The sequence below is a fragment of the Sylvia atricapilla genome, chromosome 20 (genome assembly GCF_009819655.1).
Source record: "Sylvia atricapilla isolate bSylAtr1 chromosome 20, bSylAtr1.pri, whole genome shotgun sequence".
Taxonomy (NCBI): domain Eukaryota; kingdom Metazoa; phylum Chordata; class Aves; order Passeriformes; family Sylviidae; genus Sylvia; species Sylvia atricapilla.
The window spans coordinates 1,383,980-1,402,769 of NC_089159.1; the positions used below are offsets into that span (position 1 = coordinate 1,383,980).

Consider the following 18,790-nt stretch of genomic DNA (forward strand, 5'->3'; position numbering starts at 1 on the left):
GCCTTGGGCACTGCCAGGGATCCAGGGGCAGCCACAGCTGCTCTGGGCACCCTGTGCCAGCCCTGCCCACCCTGCCAGGGAACAATTCCTGCCCAATCTCCCACCTAAACCTACTCTCTTTCAGCTTAAAGGTAAAAGAAAAATGTCATTTCCATAATTGTTTTTGTTTCCAAGAAGCAGAGGCAGGAGGAGACAGATCTAATTCAAACATCCTAAAATCCATGGGGCTGCAGGTGGCAGTGTCCAACAGAAAGTTCAATTCCTTTATAAATTATGAATAGCCCCCACCTGTGGCATGAAATATCCATCTTAGAGTGAGGGGAACCTTGACAAATAACATTTATTTAAGTTTAAGAAAAATACTTTAAAACTGAGGAAAAAAACTCCAGACACTTTCAGTTTTATAGTATTTTCAATTATTTTCACAAAGGGAGGTAAAACTAAACCTGAGCATTTACCGGGTGCTTGAAGACCAAATCAAGCACATATGATGTTTCAACAGCAGCCCAGTGAAATAATCAATAACCTCCAATTCCAGCTATTGACTTTTGCACACCCTTGCAGGCATGAGACTCCACATGAAGGCACTAGAATCACCAGATTGTTCAATTTGCTCTTGCTCGGATATTTCACACTGACATTTTTATGATGGTGTGTGGAAGCTTCTGTGAGAGAAGCTCTTGAAAGTCACAGTAGACTTCAGCTCTTCAAATTCCATCTTTTGCTTCATTTTGGGATCCAGAGCTGCTTTATGCATAATGAAAACATGAAATATTTCCCTCTCTCTATTTTTTCTCTCTTACAGCTTGACGGAACTTCAGGAAGAAAGACACCTGTTTAATCATACCAGAATTACAGAAGATTACACATCTATAAACTGCATTACCATGGAAAAAAAATTGCCTTTGTGTGCCCCACAGACCTCCCTGTAGTGTGGGATTGGCTTCCCTGAAACCCCATCTTGTCTTTTTATGAGACTGTTCCGATATTATAATTCTGCACTCTCTAACAGGCACAATAACAACTTGTCTGGACCACTGTGAACCAGCAAGAGCTCATTAAGTCTTAGAGACTGTTTGCAGCTATTCTGGCACTGGTGTGATTTGTTATGACATGGGAAAGCTCCATTATTTCACCAGGTTTAATAGGTAATAGATATGCCCAAGCACATCCTTCTTGCAAGGCTACGAGGAGCTTTTAGCAATAACCCTCGAGGATGTATTGGGCAAACTCATCTTGCAACATCTTCAAAAACATAGAGAAAATGATGTGAACTATGGAAAATCACTGTGATTCAGGGACAGCGCACTAGACTAGAAGATTAAAGTTCTGCTCCAGCTCCCTCAAGATGCAGTTAGGTCAGTGCTTGGTCCTGTTTCCTTTTTCAGGATTTAGATGATGAGCTTTCCAGGGCAGGGGCTGATGTAAAACAAGAATCAGCTCTTGCTTAAGGCCTCTCTGTATTCGTTTCATGAGAATAACAATAAGGTTTTAAAAAAAGGTCAAATTCAAGCTTGGCAGAATGCCAGAACTCCTCACTGTGGTTCAAATAAAGCATTTGAGTAAGTAAATGTAAGCTGTAATAATTTATTGCCTTGCACTAGTCCCTGTTGTGTTTGAGATGTTTGAGAAGTACCTTGCTGGGTGTTTTTTCCCTTTCCCGTGAAGCTGACAGCCATGATCATTCAATAATCATGTCCTGAGCTCATGTACCTGGTTTTCCATGGGGCCCTGACAACCACTGAGACATAAAATCATATGTAACCCTTACACAACATGCAGAAGGCTGAAACTGTACTGATCTCCAGTGCAACAAAGCAAATACACAGAAAATCAATATAAATACACAGAAATCAATATAAATACACAGAAAATACACACAAAATCAATATAAATACACAAAAATCAATATAAATGCATAGAAAATCACATGAGCCCATTAACACTTAGAAAGAAACTATTGTGAGCTCCATTCAGCAGATCAACCCAGTGTGAGACACACATTTATGCCATACTGCACACCTGTGCACAGGTACACACACACACAGCTGTGCCCATTGGCCCTGGGGGAGGATTTAGTGTAATTATCATCAAGGCAAGACTGGCAAATTAATTCTGGGGGATGGAGGGAGGGCAGCACAAGCAAACAGCTCTGGCTGCAGGTCAGGACCCACACTTGCTCCTCACCCTCCACATCTGCAGGGATCCAACCCCTCCTGCTCCCAGGAGATGCCAAGCCTGACATTTGTGTTGGAAGCCCTCCAGCACTCACTTGGAGCTTCCTAAAGTTTGTTTCTAACTGGAAGTGTGGGGGGGAAATGCTGTTTAACGTTTACCAGCTACCAGCAGTTTTACTGGAAACTGCTGAAAACGTTACACAGCTCATCCTCGGGAGGGGTGAGGTGGTGCCAGGATGAATACATGAAGTGTTTTCTCTGAGTTACTCTCCTTCAAGCAAGGCTGAGAAATGAACTCTAGATACAAAGTGAGTTTAGAGATAAACAGAAGGGTTTAGGAGACATAAAACTCTGTGGCCCAGGAAAATAGGTACAGGAGGAGATCACAGAATGCCAGAACTGTTTGGGTGGGAAGGGACTTTAAAATCCACCCATTCCACCCCAGCCATGGCAGGGACACCTCCCACTGTCCCAGGCTGCTCCAAGCCCCAGTGTCCAGCCTGGCCTTGGGCACTGCCAGGGATCCAGGGGCAGCCACAGCTGCTCTGGGCACCCTGTGCCAGCCCTGCCCACCCTGCCAGGGAACAATTCCTGCCCAGTCTCCCACCCAGCCCTGCCCCTGGGCAGTGGGAGCCATTCCCCCATGCCCTGCTCTCTCTCAGGCCTCTCTCCTGTGGCTCCCTGGAGGGAGGACACTGCTGGCACTGCTCAGGTTGGGGACCACAGGTGACTCCAACAAAGCCCAGTGTGTGCCCCCTCCTCTCCCACTCGACTCCATCCATTCCCTCCCTACCTCCTTAAGGACAGAACAGATCTGTGGCCATTTCACACCTCGTTCCTGGACTCAAAATCCCTCTCCTTCCTCCTCCCAGCTCCACATGCCACCAGGCTGGATGGAGCTCCCTCTCCACAGTTTCTCCCTCAGTGCCATCGTGGCACAAACCTGCCCAGCAGGAGAATTTACCTAATCCTCCCTCCTTCCCCAAGACCAGATTAGCTCTAAGTTAAACACTCTTGTTCCTGAAATTTCCTCCTTGTCACGATGCCATCAGAAGCTCTTAATCTTACAGAAGAGCCTGAGGACATCCTGATGCCTCCCTGTGAAGACAGAAAGCAGCCCCCAATGCCAAGATAAAGCTGAGGTATTAAACTAATCCCCAGCCCTGGGGATGTGCCTGCAGCAGAGCCATGGCTGCTCATCCCTGTGGCTGCAGCTGCAATTGGAGGAGTTTGAATTGGGTGGGTTTCATCCTCTGCTCTACAAGGACTCATGACACACTTGTGCGAGTTCTCAGCTGCAGAGAAGTCAGCTCAGCCTGAGATTTAGGCACAGGAGCCCAGAGGAAACAAATCCAGCCCACGCTGGCCATGCTGGGGCCCTTTGTGGCAGCCTGTGGCCACCAGAGACAGCTCCACAGAGGGGAGGCTGCACAGGAGACATGGAATATCCCAAAGCATGACCTCCTCCACGGGTGAAGTGGCAGCCAGATGTGCTCTGCAGTGCTGGCTGGAGAGGTGATGGTTCCCTCTCAGGTGTGGTCTGGGCTGGCAGAGCCCCAGGCACAGCAGGACTGCTGGCAGCCCAGCTCCCACCTCCTCTCCAGGCTGCCAGGATTAAAGCTGCTCTTACTCAACAGAAGGTAAAACTCTCCCTAAGCTTGAATAAAACAGCAAAGCTGTTGCTGCCAGCCAAAGAGCAGAGCACATTAATGAAGCAACTGATCTTCTTTTCACCCCTTTCACCCACAAGCCTAGAGACACCACAGGCACTTTGCTGGACCCTGGTAAAACCCACGATGGCACATCCAGCTTGGTTCACCTCTCCTCTGCTCCACACAGCCAGGAACACTGCAAGGAACTCGCCTTGCCTCCTGTCCAGCTGCCTGCAGCCAGCACAGCCGGGCAGAGATCCATCCATGGGGCACAGGGACCAGCAGGATCTGCTGGAGGTGGACAGGACACGTCACTCCCTGCACACAAACCCTCTCTGTATCACCTAAAGACAGCTCAAAGCAACGTCTGCAAAACCAGGTTCGATATCAGTGCATGACATCAAGCACTGGCTTCTCTAATTTTGTATTTTTAAGATCAGATAAAAAAGGAAAGGAAGATTTTCTCCTGAATGTCTCTTTAAAGATTTTCCAACAGCTTACACACAAAGCATTTAGACACTTTAATTTCCACTCCAATATGAATACTCTAACCCCAAATGAAACTTATTAAAAATTAAATTCTTATATTAAGTTTAAGATGCATCTCTTTTCTCCCCAGGTCCCATTAAACACTCTCCCTACACACAATTTAGAAGACAGAAGAGATCCTAGAGAATATTTACAAAGAGAACAAAACCCCCTGAGGGTTTTTATGTTACTACAACATTAATCTATTTTAATCACACAACAGATTAAAAACAAACAACATTAAATGGTTATGCAAAGTACAGACCAAAAGCCTATCTTTGTCGCACAAAAAAAAAAATCAAACCTCAGGAAAAAAATAAAGTGCTTGGAAATAGGGTTATTATGGTGTTCCACAGAGACAGAGTACAACAAAATCAAGACTGTGCCACCAGAGCTATGGGTGGGGAGAAGAATAACAGAGTAGGTTGGGTTGGAAGGGACCTCAAAGCCCATCCAGCCCCACCCCTGCCATAGGCAAGGACACTTCCACTGTCCCAGCTCCCAGGCTGCTCCAAACCCCATCCAGCCCGGCCTTGGGCACTGCCAGGGATCCAGGGGCAGCCACAGCTGCTCTGGGCAACCCATTCCATTACTTCAGCAGGTATTTCTGCATTAATCTTGGTCACTGTGATGTCCTCACTATTTCCTCCAAGGCAGCCCCTGCCCTGTTCTCACACTGTGCCCTTTCCAGGTGTCAGCATCCCCTGGCCACCCACAAACCCTGACTTCAGCTGCTTTTGGGGGATGCAGCCCGAGGAGCACAGCCTGCTCCTCAGAGCCTGCCCTGAGCAGCTGCTCTGAACAGCTCTGGTTTCTATCCCAGGCTCTAAGATTTTATTCACCCTTTAATTATCTACATCTATTTGGACAGTTTTGGTGCAGTGAACTAAAACACCTATCGAGCTGTCCACAGGTCACTCCCCTGAATCATCCCAGTGCGTTTAGAGGCTGGGGCTGGTCATGGATACCTCAACTCTTCCAGTAGCTCCATCTCGCTGGTGCTAACAGAACCTCCTCTGCTGCTGCTGGGGCTGTCTGAGGCCTGGAGATCTCACCTGATGCTCAGGGCTGTTTTTTCTCATTTTAAATAACCCAGATAATTGTGCTTTTGTAATTGAGTTTGTCATCTCCCTACCCACCATCTCCTGATGAAGAACAGCAGCATTCTTTGGGATCTTGCTGCATCCTGGATGAGATCCATACAGCCAAACCTTTCCAACAGTTACAAGCCAATGTGTTTCACCACAATTTTATAACCACCTTTGCCCAGAAGACATTGGATGCGAACAGTTGTGCTGGAGCTTGAAACTATCTGAAGAAACCACAAAGAAAAAAAGAATTGCTCTTGTTCAAAGGCAAGGAGCTGCCAGGATTCCCTGAAACAAGTGGAAGCATTTCACAGGGATGTTCTGATAATACTGGGTGCTCCAGGCAGCCCTTTTATCTCAACACTGCCAACTCAGCTGCCAAAGCAACCAAAACCTTCAAGGGAATGATTTGTGTAGTTACTCCAGATTTACCAGGAGATATTGCTACACTGAACATCAGTGGGAGCAGCTGCAGTTGTTTCTGGCAGTGTCACTATGGGTGTGGAGGGGGAAAGTGCAGGGGGTTCTGCACAACAGTTGTATTAAAATCCTCCACTGTGTCTACTCAGTGGATTTACTCCCAACATGGTGCAATCCCTGACAGGATTTGATTACTTCATCCCGTTCTTCCATTCATCACCATTCTTTCTTCCCAAACCAGCTGCTGCAAGGGCTAATCCACGTTCACTGTGGAGGACAAAGGGGAGCAGTGAGCAGTCCCTGCCCCTTGCTGCACTTTGGGGTGTCTCTGTCCAGGCTGGGAGCAGGGAGGGAGGAGCCCTGGGAGGCAGCACTGCAATCCTGCTGCCCTGCCTGGCATCTGCAGGAGATCCTCCTTTCTCCAGGACCAAGCACTGACACAGAGCCCAGGAAAAGACTCCTAAAGCCTCCCCAGAGCATGTGCAGCACACAGAGATTTCCATCGGTGGCTGGAAATGTTTTCATGCCAGAGACATAGAGTGTCTGCCATTTGGCACCCCCTGGGTGACACTAGTGAGGGATCCCAGGAGTGACCAGGCCTTGGGAGGAGAAACAAACCAGTTGTGGCCACAGCAGCAACACAGGCACAGTCCCAGACATGGGATGTATGGACAGCACACAGAGGATGACACAAGGACTCAACTGATGGTAAATATGAACAAGGTGTAAATCTCTAGGTGAGATCACAGAATCCCAAATGGTTTGGGTTGGAAGGGACCTTAAAGACCATCTTCTCCCAGCCTGCCATGGGCATGGACACCTCCCACTGTCCCAGGCTGCTCCAAGCCCCAGTGTCCAGCCTGGCCTTGGGCACTGCCAGGGATCCAGGGGCAGCCACAGCTGCTCTGGGCACCCTGTGCCAGGCCCCCCCAGGGAACAATTTATTCTTATATCCAACCTAAACACATTCTCTGTCCCTTTGAAGCCATTTCCCTTTGTCTTGTCACTTCAGGCCCTTGTAAATGAAATCCCTCCATCTTTCTTGTAGGCTCCCTTCAGGCACGGGAAGGTCACAATTAGGAGATCCTTCACTGCTCTTACAGCTGGACAAAACTTGGTAGTGTTTCCAGTCTCAAGTATAAAAGGCACAAGTCAATGCCTCCTCTTAGGACCCCGCTTTAAAAACCAGAGGATGTATATTCAGGGCTTTCTTTATTTGCATTGCAGTTTTTAGCCCCATGAAAGGGAACGTTTTTCACATAATGGTATTACTTCAGGATCTAAGATAACAACAAAAAAGATGATGAGACTTCTGATAAAATCATGAAAGGCAGTAATGCTGAATCTTATTACCACTCCATGGTAATTCAGCTTCTCTTAGTGGTAATGGCCTCTCTAACAGCAGACAAGAGCTGTTGTTGAGCTCTGCTAATGATGTAAGAGATGGAATCGTGAGGCAGCTGAAGCAGCAGCTCCTTCCAGGGCCACACACTTGGCAAGGTAACATTATCTCTGCATTTTACAGGTTTTCACAGTAAAAAAATCACTCTTCAAAACCATATGCAATAATATTGTGAATGAACTTTAAGCTGCTTAAGTAACCATCAGCTCACAAAAGGAAGACATGAAGTAGCTGTGCCATGGTGAATAGATGGTGTAAATGTGTGTCAGCGCCACCACCAGTGGCTGAATCTCTGCAGGGTTTTTCCATTCACCTGTCTGAAACTGCAGAGGCACCATACCCACACCTGGATTTGAACCAGCTGCTACAGCTAGGAGACATCAGCTTTAAAAAATACCTGTAAATACTTAAGGATAATAAATGCTCAGCTTCATGTTTATCCAAGCTCCTGGCACGGCACCTTTGAGTCACAGAATCACAGAATCACTAAGGCTGGAAAATATCTCTAGAATCATTGAGTCCAATCTCTAAAAAAACCAAAAAATTACTTTCAAAACATCCCCTCTCACACACCACAGTGAGGACAGGGTCCACTTCCCATCCTGATCCTTTACCATGCCAAGTGTTCAAATACCCACCCAACGCACAGCTCCAAAGGATCCCCCAACACCACGTGTGGGTGAGTGTGGATTAAATACTGACTCGGAAGGAAAAGCATCACTGTTTGCAGCAGCAACACAAGGGTGAGATCTCAGCACTGTCACAGTCAAAGGGCTTGGGGGAAAGTGTGAAGAAAGTTTTTTATCTTCCTATTCCCAAATTAATCCTGGGTATCCATTCCAGAACTCCAATTCTGGATATCAGGAATGACAACAGAGCAGCTCATTGAAGTGTAAGTTATTCAGGGAGCAATATTTCACCCAAATAAGTGCAATGATTATTGGTTGCCATATCTGATACACAAGAAACACAGCAAAAAAAAACAGAGTAAGAAAAATATACTTCCTCCACTTGTGCTATTTACCTGGAATTTAATTTTCAAGGGATTCTTGATGCCAGCCTTTTCCCACATTAGTTTGCAATCAGGCATCATTAAGTCTGGGAGCTGGTGCTGGGCTACCATGCACAGCCTTCTCTTTGCTAAACAACTCTTGTCCCACACTAAAAAATAAAATTACTCTTACTAAATGGATTTCACTTTTTTTAAAAACAGAAGAACATGCTGTCTTCTACACTTTAAATTCCAATGCAGCCAACTAAATTAAAACAAAGTATACAGTGCCAAATGTTCTCGCTATTAAGACTAAAATCACTCCAGAAACTGGACATGAGTTAATCTTCCAGCTAAGAATATCATGTAGAGAAGACAAGGGGATCTTGCCAGTCTTCTTAAAATGAAGACTGATAAAGCAAAAAATAACTCAGCAGCTTGTGCTCTGTTAATGTTCTTACTGGTGGTTAATACACCCAGCATCAAGGGGGGCTGATCCAGGGCCGTGGTGCTTTTCCAAAATCATCCCCAGGAAGAAAGGGTCCACAAGGGTCCATATTTAACACAGTATCACTTTCAGGCTAAAAATGTGCTTTCAGCTACTAAATCCCTTCCTAAAGAGGTGGCCTCATGTTTGGGCATCAGCCCCTTCTGCTGTGCTGTTGCCGTAACAGAGGAGAGCTCTGAGCACTGCCCTGTGTCCTCTGGCCAGACAGCCCTGCCCTGGGTCAGGCTGGCCCCAGCCCCACGCCAGGGGACACAGGCACTGCACAGCCATTGGAAAGCTCTGCCTGGGAGCAGGAAAAGGACCAGGGGCTGGTTTGGGATCCCCAGAGCTGCTGCAGACTCCAAGGGAATCCCTTCTCCAGCTCCTTGGACAGCTCAGCCCCTGAGCGACTGAGCAGAGGACACACCACCCCTGCAGCAGCAGAGGGAAATGAGAAAGGACAGAACATGGACCTGTTCTGAGCCTCTGAAATGCCTTCTTAAAGGAGGATTTAGCTCCTCTGGCTCATTAAATTAAAACATCTAGACAAACCTTAGTAACACGACCAGAACTGAAATGAATTTCAGCAGCTCTTCTCTTGGGAGTGGAGGGGAGTTATCAGTCAAGCCCAAATGTGAACAGGACCTAAGCAAGAGCTAAAAAGCAGAGGAATTCCAACCCTGCCTCTCATCTGCTTCTTGGAAATCCATCTCTTATATAACTAAAAGGCAGATAAATAATACAAAAGGATCTGCACTAAGTAGATCATTTGTTTTCAGGGATGTAAGTGGCAAATGCTGAATTTCTTTTTCATCTTGCCTTGAGTTGCAGCAAACTGTCACTCTTACATGGGCAGCAAGGGAAAAACATACTTATTATTAGAAAACAATCACTGCCAGATCTGATAACAATCTGACATTAACAACTGTGGGGATTCTGCTGCCAAGGATGTCTTGTGTTATTTAGAAAAATAAAAAAGAAAAAATCCTGAGGGGGGAAAGCACACAAACAAATAATTGTTTTACATCCTATTAATAAACCTCTACAGCTCATGCCTCCCTCAGAAAATGCTTATGGTCCTGCTATCACCTTCCAGACCAAATGACATCTAACATTCTTTGGTTAGAAAAAACAATCACAGCTGTCCTAGAATCTGCCCCAGACAGGGGGAGTGCTGTTTTTATCCAGCCATTCTACAGTGGGACATGACCTCCTTTTTGTAGTGGCCCCTGCTCCCCACAGCCAAGGCTGGAAGGATTTACTCCCTCCTTTATTTCTCCAGTCTTAATCCCTGTTTGCAGCACGAGCTCCAATGGCAGCACCATTCACACAGAAAACCACATCACAGAGGTCAAGATCAGCTCTTAGGTGCCTCGAGTTGGGTACAAAACTCTTCACTTGACTTCTGACTTCCAGCTTCAACCAGTGAGGGATCTGTCAACCTACTGACCCCATCCACACTGAGCTAAAGCCTTCGGACAGCAAATATTTGGGCTGTACATTCTGAGGATGCACCTGAATGGACCCTGATGGGCACAGGCAGCAACAGCATTAAGTGACTGGTAAAATACCAGAGGGTGTTTGAGGGTTTTATAGCCCTCACCAAAGGCTATAGGATAGTTTGACTTCTCCACAACAGGTTAGGAATCATTAAAAAAAAAAATCAGATCTAATCACAGCATTGAAAGGGCCATGTGCATATGCAGATGCACCTAAATAGGTGAAGTAACAATCTAGATGATTCAAATAAAGGAAGACAGTCTTTCATTTTAGTTTTTACATGTGGCTTGAAGGATTCAGCCACACCAGGCACTGCAGCTGCTGAAGTTCTGTATTCACTGAAGTCACTAAGTTCACTGAAGTTCCTGTGTCCACGGCTCATGTTGAATTCACAGCAGAATCTCCTCAGTTGCTGGGGTTTTTTTGCACAGTTGATGCTACAGTGTGTACTGTAGTTTCTTACTGAGTTTGTATCTGTTCTTGGATTTTACAGCAAAAGGCTTTTTTTAGACAAGTTCTGTGTGTGCAGACAAAGTGGGGATTTGAGTGGGGTGTGTGGAAAGATTTTTTCACAAAACACTCTCCCATCTGAAAATGAACTTTTGTTTCTTCACGGATATTATCTGGAGTTCAAAATAAGCCTTTGCATCCTGCACCATTCTGCATTACTGTCCTCAGCCCTCTGTAATGACTCCTGGGAGTTAAACCCTCAGCTGTGCCCCCAGGCTCACAGAAGCCACTCCAACACTGGAAATGGGATAAAAGCTGCAGCCAGGTCATGAGCACATCACAGAAATCTCTCTGCCTTTGAAGGCCCAAGAATCCTCTGCCATTCCCAAACACAGGCAGCCACCCAGCAGCTGTGTGACAGACACGAGGCATGTCCTGGATTGCCCCACATTTCCACACGGGGCTGGATTTAGACCAAGGCACTGCCCAGGACTGGCTGGGGCAGCCAAAGGCATCACAGACCACGGGGAGCCCCAGCAGTGACAGTGTCTGAGCAGGGCTGAACCCAGGGGCACAGAACCATGGAACCATGGAATGGTTTGGGCTGGAAGGGCCCCTGGAGATCATCTCATTCCACCCCTCTGCCACGTACTGAACTTCACCTGGGGCTCCAACCCCTCCACCAAATCCCAAACTTCTCGAGGACAGATGCCCCAGTCTCACTGATGCTCCCTGCTCACAAAAGGCCTTTGCAAGACAAATCCCACCAACAGGAGACTCCCTGGCTGGACTTCCCTCCTGCCCTGGGCTCTTCATTGACCTTGTTTAGTTCTGGTTGCTTGGTTTGGGTTTTTCCCTGGAGTGGTGGAACGCAGAGCTGTGCAGTGTGGAACCCTGGCAGCCCTGGAGCTGCTGTGCCCCAGCCCAGCCCTGGGAGCTCCTCTTCTCCAGTTAATGCCTCTGGAGGGTGACCTGGGAACACACTCTTCCTGATGTGAGTGCAAATCACTTGCCAAGTTTAGTTTCATTTTGACTGTGCCTAGCAGGGAAGGGTCACGTAAAGACTCCATCCTCTCCTTCCTTGTCTCAAAAGATTATAATTTGCCCATTGCAATTCACATCAGGATGCAATTTGGCAGGTAAGTTAGAAGTCTGGAGGCAATTATTTTTCTTTCTTTGGAGAAATGGGTTATATTCATTCAGTTATTTCTCAGTTATTTATTTTAGATGGAGCACAGGGGGGGGAAAAAGGGAAAGGAAAACAAGATGGGTTTAGATTTTATGATAGGATTGACACTTGATGTTTTGACATCTTAGCAGGGTTGATTATACTGATATATGCAATCCATGCATCTAATTCTACCCAAGAGGAAAGGGCTGTAACAGGAGCATCTCCGCTCTTACAGCCAGGTATTCATGTGCCAATGAAAACAACCATTATGGCAGATCCAAAGGACTCACCCCCACAGAACAGTCACAGTTATTATTAGCCAGTGTAAATCACCTCATTTGTAACAGCTGAAATTTCTTCCTTTGAATCCACTGGTGAGTGATGTGCTGCTCTCAGCTTACCAGGAAACACCTTCCTTATCCCAGTGATTTCCTTAGAAACACAGCCAAAAACTACATTTAAATTATACTCGGGTTTTTACAGCAGAACATGTGACAGGGACCTTCCTGCCCATGAGCTGACCCTGCCCTGACCTCTCTTGCCAAACACAGCCCTGATGTTCTCACCATCCTCCAGCCTTGCCAGTGCCTGTGTGTCCTCTGGACACCACAAATTAAAGGCTTAATGCCCAGATCTAAGGAACAACCTGGACAAAAGAGAAAGGATTAAACATGGATGACTGGCTTTTTCTCACCACAGCCTCCTTGTACAGCTTTGGTGGACTCTGGTGGAGGTCAAGACAGCTTTCCAGCTGGATTTTTCCAGACCTTGCCATGATACCTATATTTACACTATTTTCACTATTATCTCTCTACCCTGTAAAACAGGGTTTCCACATGGCTCCAAGAATTAACTACCAGAAGCCTTCCCTTTTCTCATTTATGCTCACCAGATGGATTTGGAAAAGAATTTCACTGAGCTCAGATCTGTCAGCAGGCCCCAAGGTAGACTCAGCCCTAAGCCACCCTTTCACAGCATCCCAATATGGTTTGGGTTGGAAAGAACCTTAAATATCACCCATTCCCATCCCCTGCCACGGCAGGGACACCTCCCACTGTCCCAGGCTGCTCCAAGCCACAGTGTCCAGCCTGGCCTTGGGCACTGCCAGGGATCCAGGGGCAGCCACAGCTGCTCTGGGCACCCTGTGCCAGTCCTGCCCACCCTGCCAGGGAACAATTCCTGCCCAATTTTCAATCTCACTCTACTCTCAGTTATCTTCCTGTCAATCACTAAACCCACCCCCAGCCTCATTTCCATTTTAAAAAGCAAAGTATTAGAAAAGAGTGGTTCCAGATCTCCCATTTATTGGAGCAAGTGATTAGTTACTTTGGCAGTTAAAAGAAGATGCAGTAAGTTTTATTTTAGCCAATTACAGAAGTTCCATGTGAGCTCCCTGTCAGCCCCAACCAACTCCGCGTGAGCACAGCAATGTGCAAAGCTGCCACTGAAACAGTTCAATGAGCCTTAGTCTAGAATAAACTTGCCAGATCAGATCTTTACTTGAAAACTGAATTTTAGGAAACTACAGCTTTTCTCGCAAATCTTTTCAGGCACCGTGCCCTGTAAAACAGCCAGTGAGATTTCTCTGACATTCCAGTGAAAGCCTAGGTTTTACCAGAGACTGCAAAGATTTAAAGTCACAGCATAATCTCACCTCCAGGTTCTGGGGCCCACTTCCCCTATCAATTAACCTGTCAGCCGACAGTCGGCTCTAATTAATTTAATTCTTTTTTAATGAAAAGAATTTGCCTTGAGCACAGTCTGTCAGCTCCAGAACCACTCTCCAATGGGGACATGTTGCAGCAAACCCCATTAAATACCTGCAGGGAACCCAACACCAGCAGCAACCTCACACTCCCCCTGGCTTCTGCAGACACAGATCATGTTATTTTTCCATGTCTGTACCCTGCTGCCGCCAGAGGATTTTTCCTACAAAAACCTGCCCTTGCATTTGGCCCTGATGCACCTTTGTTCCAGCTGCTTGCAGAAGTTGTGTTCGTGCATCCATCCGCCCAGAGCAGAGGCTCCCAGACAAAAGCCTGGCAACAGAGATCTCTGAGAACACCTTTTTGGGGAGTACTCAGTTTCTGAGATGGAGATTTCTCAAAATGCACAGGAGTCATCCAGAACCCTGGCTCCAAGAGTAAGACTTTTAGACTATATATTTTAAAATGATACAGTGACAGACTTTGTGGATTCCGTGGATTCTCAGACATGATGGACACTGAGACTTTGCAGACACACCACACTCCCATCCTCTGGAAGTTTGGAAAGAACTCCCCACACACCATCCCTGCGGTGTGCATTCCCCAGGTGGGGGGAGATGGACACAGGGAGCTGTTCTCTGGCGGTATTGCAGTAGAAAAACAGGGATAATCCCTATACTAATGATCCCCCTCCTCCCCTTGACTTCAAAGGGCCTGGGATTACAGCTGTAATCTTCTGCAAGTGTAAGCAAACAAAATTACAAGTTTTAACTCTACAGGTTCCAACAAATTCCCCTTGCCCTCGGTGCAGCAACAGACTTAAAAATAGATGTAATGAGCGGCTTTGAATCTGCATAAATCCCCTCCGGAGTTCATTAATGATTTCATTTCTGGCAAGACACCATGTCAAACCAGGGAGCATTATTAAAAACATACATAGATATATGTACCTGAAAGTGCATTCCTGCAGATGCTCAGGGAGAAAAGGAGGCTGTGTAATTTTGGTTTACCTTTTAAAGAACATGATTGTAACGGCGTGTAACTCCAAAGCCTTTTGTTCCCAGGACTAATTGCAGCTCTCCAAGGGATGCCTATATCTGCAATTATTTTTATATTTGAGAAAATGGGATTTGGAGGTTTACCATGGAATCATGGAGTGGTTTGGGTTGGAAGGGACCTTAAAGCCCACCCAGTGCCACCTCTGCCATGGCAGGGACACCTCCCACTGTCCCAGGCTGCTCCAAGCCCCAGTGTCCAGCCTGGCCTTGGGCACTGCCAGGGATCCAGGGGCAGCCACAGCTGCTCTGGGCACCCTGTGCCAGGGCATCCCACCTCACAGGGAACGATTCCTGCCCAATCTCCCATCCAACCCTGCCCCTGGGCAGTGGAAGCCATTCCCTGTGTCCTGTCCCTCCAGCCCTTGTCCCTCTCCAGCTCTCCCAGAGCCCCTTCAGACACTGGAAGGCCACAAAAAGTTAATTCCAGAGTCTCCTCTTCACCAACAACCTCAACTCTCTCAGCCTTTCCTCACAGCAGGGCAGCTGCAGCCCTTGGAGCATCTTCATGGTCTCCTCTGGACTCATCCCAGCCTCTCAAGTCCTGCCCTCCAACACGAGCAGTTCCGATCCTGCCGCTGTTTGTTCCTAATGTGCACAATAAATGTGAATTATTGCTCCACGCAGCTCCCATTTCACACCACGGCTGCTGGTGCATGAAATCCCAGGAATGTGCCTGTTGTCAAGGCAAGGTTCAGCACGTCCATCAGCAAAGCACCCTCAGGAAATTCGCTCCTGGCTGATGTGTTGTTGTTGCAAGAAGAGAAATCTCCAACACACCGTGTCAGAAAGTATGTGCTGCCTCCACCTCCCGCTTACTCCTCAGGGGAAAAGGTAAATAGAGGATAAGCAATTTCTTTCTTTTTTTAAAAGGAAAAAAGTCTAACCTGCCTGAGATGTAGGGAAGTCATTTACCTTCTGCCTGTCAGAGCAAGTTCTCTGTGTGCTTTTTCCATATTAAAACCACAGCCCAACAGAATGGATTCACTTCATCTACAAAGGGCAAAGTTTAAGTTGCAGAGAGAAAATGAAAGCCCACTGATAAACTCCGGGTTTTAAGCAGTGCTTAAGTTCCACGGTTAGCCAAAGGAAAGCAAATAAAACAGAAATATTCAAATGGAGACTGCTAAAGTCTGTTTATCATTTCCTGAAGAATCAGCTCAAAGACAGATTCCCATTCCCTGCCTCCTGTTTGCATTTGGAAATTACTTTATCCATAAGACGTTTACTAAAATAAGCAACACGAACACATAAATTTTGAAAGCAGGCTTTTACCCACAAACTAGGCTGATCCCTGAGCTTTGAAGTTTCCATAGCTGCCCTGTTTTTTTTGGCCACTCCTTGTTCTGACTGCTAGCAGCAGCAGAATCATAAAACATTGCAGAAAAATGCTAGAGATTCTTTGCCAAAACAAGTAATGTCCCCCCCGTAGCATCTTTCTGAATCACTTCCAATAACATCACAATGTTGCTTCTCCCTCTCTTCCCCACGCTCTGCTTACCAACACTGCCTGCCTGAGCACAACAAACAGCCCCTGGAGCAGGAACATCCTCCCTGCCCTGCTGGAACCACCTGGGCACACGTGGGACTGACCCAGCTGAAAATCCCCACTTGCTACTCACTCACAAACACAAAAAAAGAGTTAAAACCTGCTCCAAAAGGAGCAGTTCCAGGAAATGTCAGGTTACAATGTGAATGTACCCATTTCATTTTATCCACTAAGTCACACAGGATTAGCAATATCAGTCACTCAGAGAACCCCAAAAGTTTTGGGTTGGAAGGGACCTTAAAGATCATCCAGTGTCACCCCAGCCATGGCAGGGACACCTCCCACTGTCCCAGGCTGCTCCAAGCCCCAGTGTCCAGCCTGGCCTTGGGCACTGCCAGGGATCCAGGGGCAGCCACAGCTGCTCTGGGCACCCTGTGCCAGCCCTGCCCACCCTGCCAGGGGAGAACTTCACAATATCCCATCTACCTCTGCCCTCCTTCAGTTTAAATCCATTCCCTGTGTCCTGTCAGACCCAGTTGTGAAGTCCAGGGCTCCAGGGTATTTTCCTGCAGCTTCCTGCACACCCTGGAGGGTTTGGGGTGTGCCAGGAGGGTGAGCAGAGCAGGGGGAGCTGTGCTGCTGTGGGGAAGGGCAGCACCCAACACTGCCCAAGGATGTGGGACTGTGCCCCTGTGCTGGCACTGCCCCGCTGACCCAAAGGGCTGCAGGACAGTGACTGCCCCAAAGGGACTGTCCTGCTGGGGACACCTCACTTTTGGGGACATTGGCACAGCCACAGCTGCCTTCTCAGGACACATTAACACACTCCAAACACAAGAGGTCTAATTGCTTTTGTGTAAACTGCCAGAGCAATCAAAACCATCATTAGAGACAAGTTACTGGCTAATCTGATTTTCAAGTATGCACAGCAATCAACTCTAAATTAATTATAATATTAGACTAAAAGGCAAAGATGGATCACTTCCTGTCACACCCACAGACCCCCTAGGATGACAGTGTGTGAGTGCCACTGTTTTTTAAAGATTATTTCTTCAAATGCCTTTGTTAAGCCGTTGTTCCAAGGTGCCAGCCCTTTACCTGCAGGAAAATGGCAATGACTTGTCCTGGTGAGGAGAAGCCACACACCATCCCCCAGCTGTCCCCTGTGTCCCAGCACTCTCCAGAGCTTGGAGGCTGTTACCACCAGGGGCTGTCTGTGGCAGCTCACTGTGCTTAAGGTTTGCTTCACCCAATTATTTGTTTGCCACTGAGAGACCTGTGTATCCAGCAGGTATTGTCAAGTTATTTTTGGCCCCAATATAGTGGCAAAACATAATGAGGCCTTGAGGTGAACAACACCTTGGCAGCAAGGCACTAAGCTGATGTGCTGTTGAAAGGCTGGAGAGCAATTAGGTTATTTGAGTAAGAGGAGATGCTGGACAGGGCATGTGAAGACAGAGAAAACAAGCTTAAGTATTAAAACACCAACCCCCTCCTTCAAGCTGTCAGCTATTTAGGCAAGATGTTAATTTACTGCAGGCTGGATTGTCAACGAACCTAATTTTTTTATTAATTCAAAAGATGCACAGACTTGTCCCACATGCACATATTGCCCAGCCCTTTCCAGACAAGTGGAACAGCTTGCCAGACGATTGTTATCACCATTTAATTGTATCACAGTGATTCCCACAAGCCCTGGCCGTGGGCCTGGCGTGCACAGAGTGAGGGCCAAAGGTGGGCTGTGGAGTGACGACTTCAGACCAAGAGTCAGCATCAGGTACAGAGAGCAGCTCCAGAAGCAGATGGAGAACCGGCGCAGTGGAGGCTCACCATCCCACAAGGCTGCTCACAGGACATGGAGTGACCTGAGGAGCACCAGGGTAGGGCACAAGTCCTCCCTGCTGCCCTGTGGGTGTCACCTGCTGTCCACGGGACTGCTCAGTAATGGGGTCACACCCAGGGAGCCCCCAAACCCCCCTGGCGCTGCACAGAGCCGGGCTCTGCAGAGGACACCCTCGGGCACCATCTGTGGGAAGAGGTTCTGACCTGTCTGACTGATCAAACTGGGCCTGATCTACCCAAACTCCACATCACAGGACGTGCACACAGCATCTGAGGGCAGCAATGGGCCATGACCTTTTGAAGAATCAGGGAATCACAGAACGGGTTGGGTTGGAAAAGACCTCAAAGCTCATCTCATTCCAATCCCCCTTCCTGGGCTCACCTTCCACTATCCCAGCCGGCTCCAAACCCCACCCAGCCTGGCCTTGGACACTTCCTGAGGGTCACCTTAAGAAGATATTTATTTTGGTAAAATATTTATGCAGATACACCCGCCTCTAGAAGATAAGAAACTTCCAAGAACAAATTCACAGGTCACTGATTTGGGCATAACGTATCTAGAGGAACCACTGGGAAAATCCAAGAGCAGGTACAAAAGCCACCTTTTAGGAAGGAACACTGACCCCCAGCTCTGAAAATAGCTGTTAGACAAGAAAAGTTACCTTTGCAACACAGAAACAAGAGTTTTCTAATTCAATCATAGGGCCAGGTGGTTTGGCTTTACCCTTACAAGTGGCCAAGGATGAGGTTCTGCACCCAAAGGTTTATGATTTCTCTTGGAGCCTGGACTGAGCAGGTCCCAAGGAGCTGTTTGCTCATGGCTGTGGCTGAG

The 18,790-nt window shown here is 47.3% G+C and overlaps 1 protein-coding gene across 5 annotated transcripts in view; it reads right to left on the reverse strand.

Annotated features, from left to right (window-relative positions):
- Positions 1 to 18,790, reverse strand: part of AUTS2 (activator of transcription and developmental regulator AUTS2) — a 774,170-nt gene that overhangs the window by 38,689 nt on the left and 716,691 nt on the right. The window lies entirely within an intron of this gene.